Below are 7,823 nucleotides of genomic sequence, written 5' to 3' on the forward strand. Positions count from 1 at the left end.
GAGTGTAGCAGTGCTTAACATGAACAATCAGTATTAATATGAAACAATTTAAAGCCGCTCTTTTCGTACTGCAAGCCGAGTACATGGCTCGAAGAGGACGAGGTCTGAAAGCCTAAACAGAGAGGAAACAAACAGCAGCTGTTGGGCATTACTCTGACTGGTATTGGCAGTCGGGGCGGGTGACTCAGCACGAGCCAACGCAGCCAGGCGGGTTTTTGGCATGGTCCGAAGCGCAAATTGCGGCGGAAAGAAGGCATGAAAAAAAGTACACACACCTTCATGCACGGCTTGGATACCATATCTTGGACACGTTAATGCGCATTCCAGCTTCAAGCTGAGCACTACCGCCAATACCGATGACTACTCGTAAAAGCAATAATTTATTTCGAGAATTGGTTGCGTCCCAGAGATGACTAAACAAACTCAAATTGTACTGAGCACTTGTGCTCATACTCGTTCGAATGTACGTGTATAATATACATATATTTACAATAAGAAGCCCCGGTAGTAATTGAAGATTCGACAAATTTGAAACCAAAGAGCGGTGCTGCTGTGTCTGCAGGCAGTAGGGCGACCTTCACAACTCGTACTTTGTACACACGTCTGTAGATCAAGGATTTATGTATTTGGCTCAGAAAACGGGCTCAGAATGCAGACGAAAACGATCGCAATGTGGGCATCTCTGTGTGCTCCTTAAATTCTAACAACTCTGCACGAGCAACAACGTTTTCCAATTCAAAACAAGTTTGGCGCGCATCTAACCGATATACGAACGCAAGCTCACGAATATCTCATGAGACGCATCAAGAACAGACCATCAAACCGAAACTCGGTCTCTGTGCCAAGAACTTAAAATGCTTTAAGTCAAAAAAAAAAAGAAAAAAAACTTATTCGCTGTTCTTTTTTTGCTGTTGCCCTTCAGCTACACCAATTTCTGTTTGAATGTATTTGGGTAGCGAGCTCTCCTCACAATGCTTCTAACTGTAGTTGAGGATTCTCATATATAAGCACATCTGTCTCACACATACATATCTCCATACATATGTATAGTATATATAAATGGGTGAGGGCAAAACGGATCAGAAACAATTTGATTGCCCTAAACCCAACATATTTGCTTCACCAACGAATCGTTGGAAGGAGGATTAAATTCATCTCGTGATATCGATTCTAGTGAAAGAAAGAGGGCTACTTACTTGGAATGTAATATTTCGAATGATGACGGTTCCATTAGAGTTAGAAGAGCGCACTGTTTGTAAGAGTGGCTTGGAAGGTGAGACTTTGCTTCTAACAAAATATCATCTCGTTCCTTTTGCGTGCATTTTGTGTTGAAATTGGCTTCAATTGAAAAATCGTCAGATGTCTACGCGTCAGATTTCTAGTTGGCACATCGTATGGCTGATCTTTTTGTTATTCTTTTGCGGCTCTTTCTGAGAATGACGTCAGTGCACGCGTCTGCAAGGGATGATAATGACTGATATAGACAAACACTTATATACAGCACTGAGCAAAAGGAAAAGGAACACATTCCCAACACATGTTCATATATACAAGTAGTATGATTGTGTACGTACAACAAAAACGTACATGCGAATATTTAAACTTCGCAACTTTGAAGGTGAAATGCCTTTGCAAATGAAGTTTCCCGTTTTGTGTTGGAATTGTGGTTTGAAATTATGTTTTTCAAAAGACAACAGACCTTACAATAAATAAATAAATTGTATGTTATGAAGATAAATTTAATATATAAACGTATGCATGAAGAAACTTTCAAAAAAAACTGCACTACTCCAATTTATATTCTCCGCTATAAGTTTTGTGTTGTAATAATGATGATAAATAATGATTGTTTTATAAGAAACCCCTGTAATTTTTTAACTATATTTATATTTATACTGCCGTATTTAATTATCCACAGATATTTTGATCACTGAAGTGGTAATCCCTGCTTAGTGTTGGATGACCGAATATTTAAGTGCATAATTAAAGTGTTTCTACTAGTAAGGATATTTAAGAAGTACAGTGTTGTCATGACTATCACTCCAAAGCTTGGTCAGTTAGACAAATGATTTGCGCACAAATTCGGTTAATTAATGAATATAAGAGTACGGTTGTCATAAAGTTATTGTTAATTCAATCAAAAGGCAATTAAAATGTTATGTTCAGTACGCACATCAACAAAAATAGTTGCAAAAAAGGAGAGCCAAATGTGCTAATGATTTTGTTTGTTTCGTATATGACCCGCTTATGTGAAGTTAAAACAATTAATGACATTTCATGAATATACTACTCGTACAATAGAGTGTCCTGCTACAACAAACTTATTTGGGATTTAGTTTTCAAATCTTGAATCACTTTTTTAATGGGTTGAGGAATCATTTTGTTTGCCTGTCTGAACATAGCACAACTTTGTGTATAAAGTAGTCAGTCAGTCAGTCAAGGATATACATATGTTTGTGTCCAGTATATGGAGTTTAATTGCGTAGCAGAGCTACAGTTCGATACGGAGTGGGCCCATAAATGATGATGAGGGTGGGTGGCGGGGTGTGCGGCAAACATAAGTGCAGCGTAAAATAAAGAAGAGCTTTTTATGTATCTTAACTTACACTCTATTTTAATTGCGACGGAAACCTCCACACTCTGTCCAGGTCCAGTTCCAGCTACAGCAACAGCAACAGCACTCTGAGGATATGCGCATGCACATCGGCTGATCTTACGCGCAATTAAATGGATTGGCAGTCCGTCCGAGCGAATGTGGCAGAGGGGGAGGCCAAAGGGACACTCCTGGGCCTGGGAGGGGCAAAAGCAAATTTACGTTCACTGTCAGAAGACAGCGACGTAGCGTATTTAATATTTCTTAGCGTGTTTTACCTTTTCATGCTGTGTCATCATCATCGTCATCGTCAGACGCAGTCGCAGCCGCCGTCGCAGTCGCAGTCGCATGCCTTGTTGGGTTGTTGGGAACCGGCAGCCAGTCACTGAAAAAGATATAGACACGTACACAGATACAAGTACGCACACACAACAGTGATGTCCAGATTCGAGTGACGCGCTGATCTTGTTTGCCTCGCACCCGAGAGCTTGGGCCGGGATGGGGATGGAGACAGGGGACTGGGGACAATGGCAGGTATGGAGGCGGGGGCACAAATTCGTACGCGCAACTACAAACTTAAGAGTCGTAAAGTCTTAAAAGCATTTGCAGAAAGAAAAGAAGCCAACAAGTAAACACAATAAAGGCATAAAAATTGCAAGAAAGCAAACAAATAAAAATGAAAACAAAATGAAACAAAAAGGAAACAACAGAACAACAACACACTAACAACAACAACAACAAAAAAGGAACACGAACAGTGGTCCGAGAGGACCTTGGTTCGAACATCGAAGTTTGAAGACCTTCGAGACTCCACGAGGCGACTCCACTCGGGCAGCGGACATACATACCTACATACATATGTATCTCGACTGCTCATTTACACTCGCAATACAAAAGATACAAACAGACAGACAGACATACATACATATTCGTAAGACCATTTTGACGTGCCAAGATAACGACAACCGACCCGAGCGACCGTCAGACCGACCAGCCAACCAACCAGCCGGTCACCCATACGGTCCCAGACGCGCTGATGATTTGGCGAAGGAGTAGCAAAGGGGGGAGGGGCATTGCATGGACTTTTGCTCATACTCATAGCTTCTTTCAACCTCTTCCTTGACTGTTTCGTATTTTAATTTTCATTACCGCTGCCTTCGTCTCCACAGCCACAGCCACAGCTACAGCCATAGCCAGAGCGAACAGTATTCAGCGCCACTTCCCGCCAGACCCGCTCGCTTGTCGACTCGCACAGGGTTCTTTAGAAGCGGCCTCGATGGCGGTGGTGGCGGTGGCGGTGTTGATGGCGGCAGCGCATAAAGTCAACGCGAGCAGCGCAAAACTGAGTATTTCCAAGAAATTGCAAATTATTGTTGAGCCGAGCGCCTGCGCCTGAGCCGCAGCCGCCAAAATGAGTTAGCATCCCAAAAAGTATCTCTGTGTGCGTGTGGTTGAGAGTTGTTTCTGCGCAACCGAAATAAATGAGAATATAGTTTGCTCATTGACCCCTCCACCCCCCTCCTTTTAGCCGACGCGATCTCTTCGCAGCCTGTTTGGTTTCTCGGCTTCCTTGAGGCCGCATAGCATATCAGCCTTCAAGTGCTGACCGCACCGCGCTCCTTTTATAAAGTCGTGTTTATGTATTCTCATAAACATTTGTATTTTAATGATTTTTATTATTGCGCACATTCGTTACTTTTTATGCATCCGAGTGGATCGTTGCATCTTTTAGCTTCAAGTCATTCGCAGCCTTACCCCAGCCTCTGCACTCCAAAGCCCCTTCAGACACTTTTAATGTCCCAGGCTCTATATGAATACAAGCAGACATTCTCACTGATATGTCCTGCAACCATTACAGCCACGTACAAACATACATACATACATATTGTACATACACACATACATATGTATATGTATATGAAAACTTTAACAAGAAGGTGCAACTCCAATTTGAAGGACTGAGTCACTATTAATTAGCATGTTTATAAAGTGGGAAAAATATGGCACAGTTTTAATCTTATTTGCAATCTTAGGTTCAAGTCCAAATGGTCCCCATTTTTGGGGTTGTATCTGACAAAAACGCTATGCTGAGAAGAACCTTTTCCGAGTTTGTTGACAAAAAATGATATGCTAAGAAATTATTAGTGTGTGCGGCCGGTGGGACATTCTGGGCTCATTTATGAACAGTATCGTGACTTTGTCCATAAGTTTTAGCTTAAGATCTTTCAAAATGCAAGAGAGAAGTGATTGAAATAAAATTTGATTGTCAACTAATAGTTTAATAACCGAAATTTCAAAAACAAAAAAGTAAATGATGGCCAAACTTGGCAACTAGACTTGTCCCATCCATATGCAGACATAGTTTATTACAAACCTTATATGTCTCATTATTTTATTTGACTGCCATTGGGACAATCGATCACCAAACTCAGTATTTAGGCGTAAATTGTTTAGGCTTTGATTTTCATCAATATCGGTGGGCTGTATTAATATTAAAATGACTATTAGATTAACTATGAGAATAACATTTTATTCTAATATTAGACACTGCAGTACATTATTGAACAAATTACCTTTCACTTTTTAATTGAAATAATATAGTACAGGGATTCTATCGTTTCTATCATTGGCAATTCGTTTGGTATGCCTATTGGAGAATTGTTGCTTAACCAACTGCCTATAAACACTAACTGAACGTCTAACCTGATAAATCTGTTTATTAGAAAACTGGAATGTTGGCATTTTGATCGTCCAAACACCTTAGCTTTTTATGGACTACATTTGTTATTGAAATACATACTGTTGCCATTTATATTTTGGTGAAGTTAAGTAATTTGTAGCTAACGTTCGGTTTGAAATGGTTATATACATTTGTATGTAAATATGTATGCATGTAGTTTTCAATTAACTTGAAGCGAAACAAACCAGATTTTAGATGGATTTTACAGTCGAATTTACTTCTTTTTTTCGATTTCTATATAAAATAATTGAAATGCCTTAAAAAAAGTCAAACTAATTAGCAATGTATTCCATCCTCAATGGATGCTATGCAATTGTGTTCCAGCTTCCACTTGTTAGTTCTGCGAAGCCGCTAAGGCTGCTTTATATGCCAGCATTATAAATAGGCGGTTACAAGCTTTTAATTGCCCTCACATACTTGTGTACTTTATTTAAAGCAACCATTTAATGCCTTTGCGGTTTCGCTACTTTTCAAGCTTTTTATGTGCGTTGGTGTTTAAACAAAACATCTGTTTTCACTTTGTCCAATAGGGATGTGCGAAACATCGATAAGTTGCGCAAAGGCGTGCTTTGGCACGATGCATCGATGTTTTTCGATATTTTCTTGTTGATGACCATGTTTGTGGTTTATGTCTTCACTAAGAGCGAATGCTGGATGTCTTTACTAAAGATACACAATCCACAAATGGATGCAATCCACTGAATAATGAAATTAAGTTTGCACCTTTTTAGTTCATTTTAGAAACTAAACTTTTATAAACCAGAGTAAGTTCACCATTTTTGTGAAATATCAAGTAAAATTAAATAAAATGGATATCAATTTTATTTCAGAGCAAGCCAATTTTTCACAAATGGCAAAAATGTTTGAAAATGTATTGCTTTCGTCAAAAGTTAAAAATTAAGTAACTTTTACTTATGGATCTATTTTTTAAGTCCAGTTCCCACTATAAACGAAAACATGAGCGAGGAGCAACTATTTATTTTATGACTAAGCCGAAATAAATCTGTTTAATTTCTCGCATTGTTTTTGGTCTGAACGTGGGATTTCGATTGTAAATATTTGAAGATTACATTCCTTATTTGATTATTTGATTTAAATTTCCAGTTTTTCCATATTCTTCAGTTCTAGCTACAGACAATCGCAAACAATATTTATTAGCCACATTATCATTTGTATTTCCTGTCTTCATCCAATCTCATTCGGAGCCTTCAAAAGCATTTAGTTGAAATATTTTACAATGCTTGCTGGCTGTCCTGCCATCCAACGCGTCGCCCGATCGTTTAATATTCACTCGTCAATCACGCGTCCAGCAGACAGGATAGTGCTCAGAGCTCGGAGCGGTCAGAACAGGCAGAAAGTGGAGTTGCAGCCTCATTGTTGGCTCAAATGAAATAATTACTTAAGCACATATCGCGGAGCCGTTCAGTTCAGGGTCTTTTGCTTGCCCGCTTAGTCATGGCCAATAAAACGACTTACATACATACATACATACATACGTAGCCATATGTACGTAAACAGCAACGACAACAAAAACAACAACAACTGAAATGCGTGAAGCTTTAGGCGCAGCCGCATAAATCCGTTGGCCCGTTGTCGAATTCGAGAATAAAAGAAAATGAAATGCCATTTATTAAAGCATTAATAAGTGCGAGTGTTTCCATCCAACCATCCATCCATCCGTCCATTTGCATTGCACTTGAGGTCTTTGGCCAGTGGACTGCTCCTTTTTAGTGGTGGCCTAAACGGGTTTGTGATTTATATGCACTGTACTCGCAGGCTTAAAGGGTTTTATGAAATCATTATGTTTTTGTTGTAACACTCAAAAGGAGGCGTCGCAGCCCTAAACCTGTCTGCATGAACGCAGGGATCGCGAAAGGAATAAATGCTAATTCATTTTCTACTAAGTTCGGGAAGGAAAGAGTTTAGATGTTTCTTCAATGAAATACTCGGAATTTAGAATATTATTCAACTTACAAAATGAAATTTTGAATTTAAAGTGTACCTCCATTAAGACCGAGAAGCCAAGAATAATTAAAAATGTTAATTGACATTTTTCCAGCGATGAACCATTTACTACTTTGCTGTTAATGTTTAGCATCACTTCCAACAATTAAGTGTGATTGATTTATTTATTTTGTTAAATTTTAAACTCTTTATTTATACACAATTCTTTTCTTGTATTTTCAGATAATAGCTGGATAGCTGGACTGCAACGAAGTCAGCTACCAACTCAAAAGAACAACGATAATTGAAGACACAAATTTTAATTATAATGTTAGCAAATAGAAGCCAATGTAGGCATACGAGAATATAGGAAGCCCCAACTATTGATGACCACACATTCAAACCGGGCTAACTGTAAAAATACACCCTAGAGAATTGCGGAACCAAAAGGTAATTAAATTTAAGCTCTTCAATAAAAATTGGGAAATCAGCAAATTGTTATTATTAAATTATATAAACACCGGCACTCATTTATGCGGTTTCTTG

Source organism: Scaptodrosophila lebanonensis, unplaced genomic scaffold (genome assembly GCF_003285725.1).
Source record: "Scaptodrosophila lebanonensis strain 11010-0011.00,11010-0021.00 unplaced genomic scaffold, SlebRS2 tig00001412-arrow-pilon, whole genome shotgun sequence".
In the NCBI taxonomy this organism is placed as follows: Eukaryota; Metazoa; Arthropoda; class Insecta; order Diptera; family Drosophilidae; genus Scaptodrosophila; species Scaptodrosophila lebanonensis.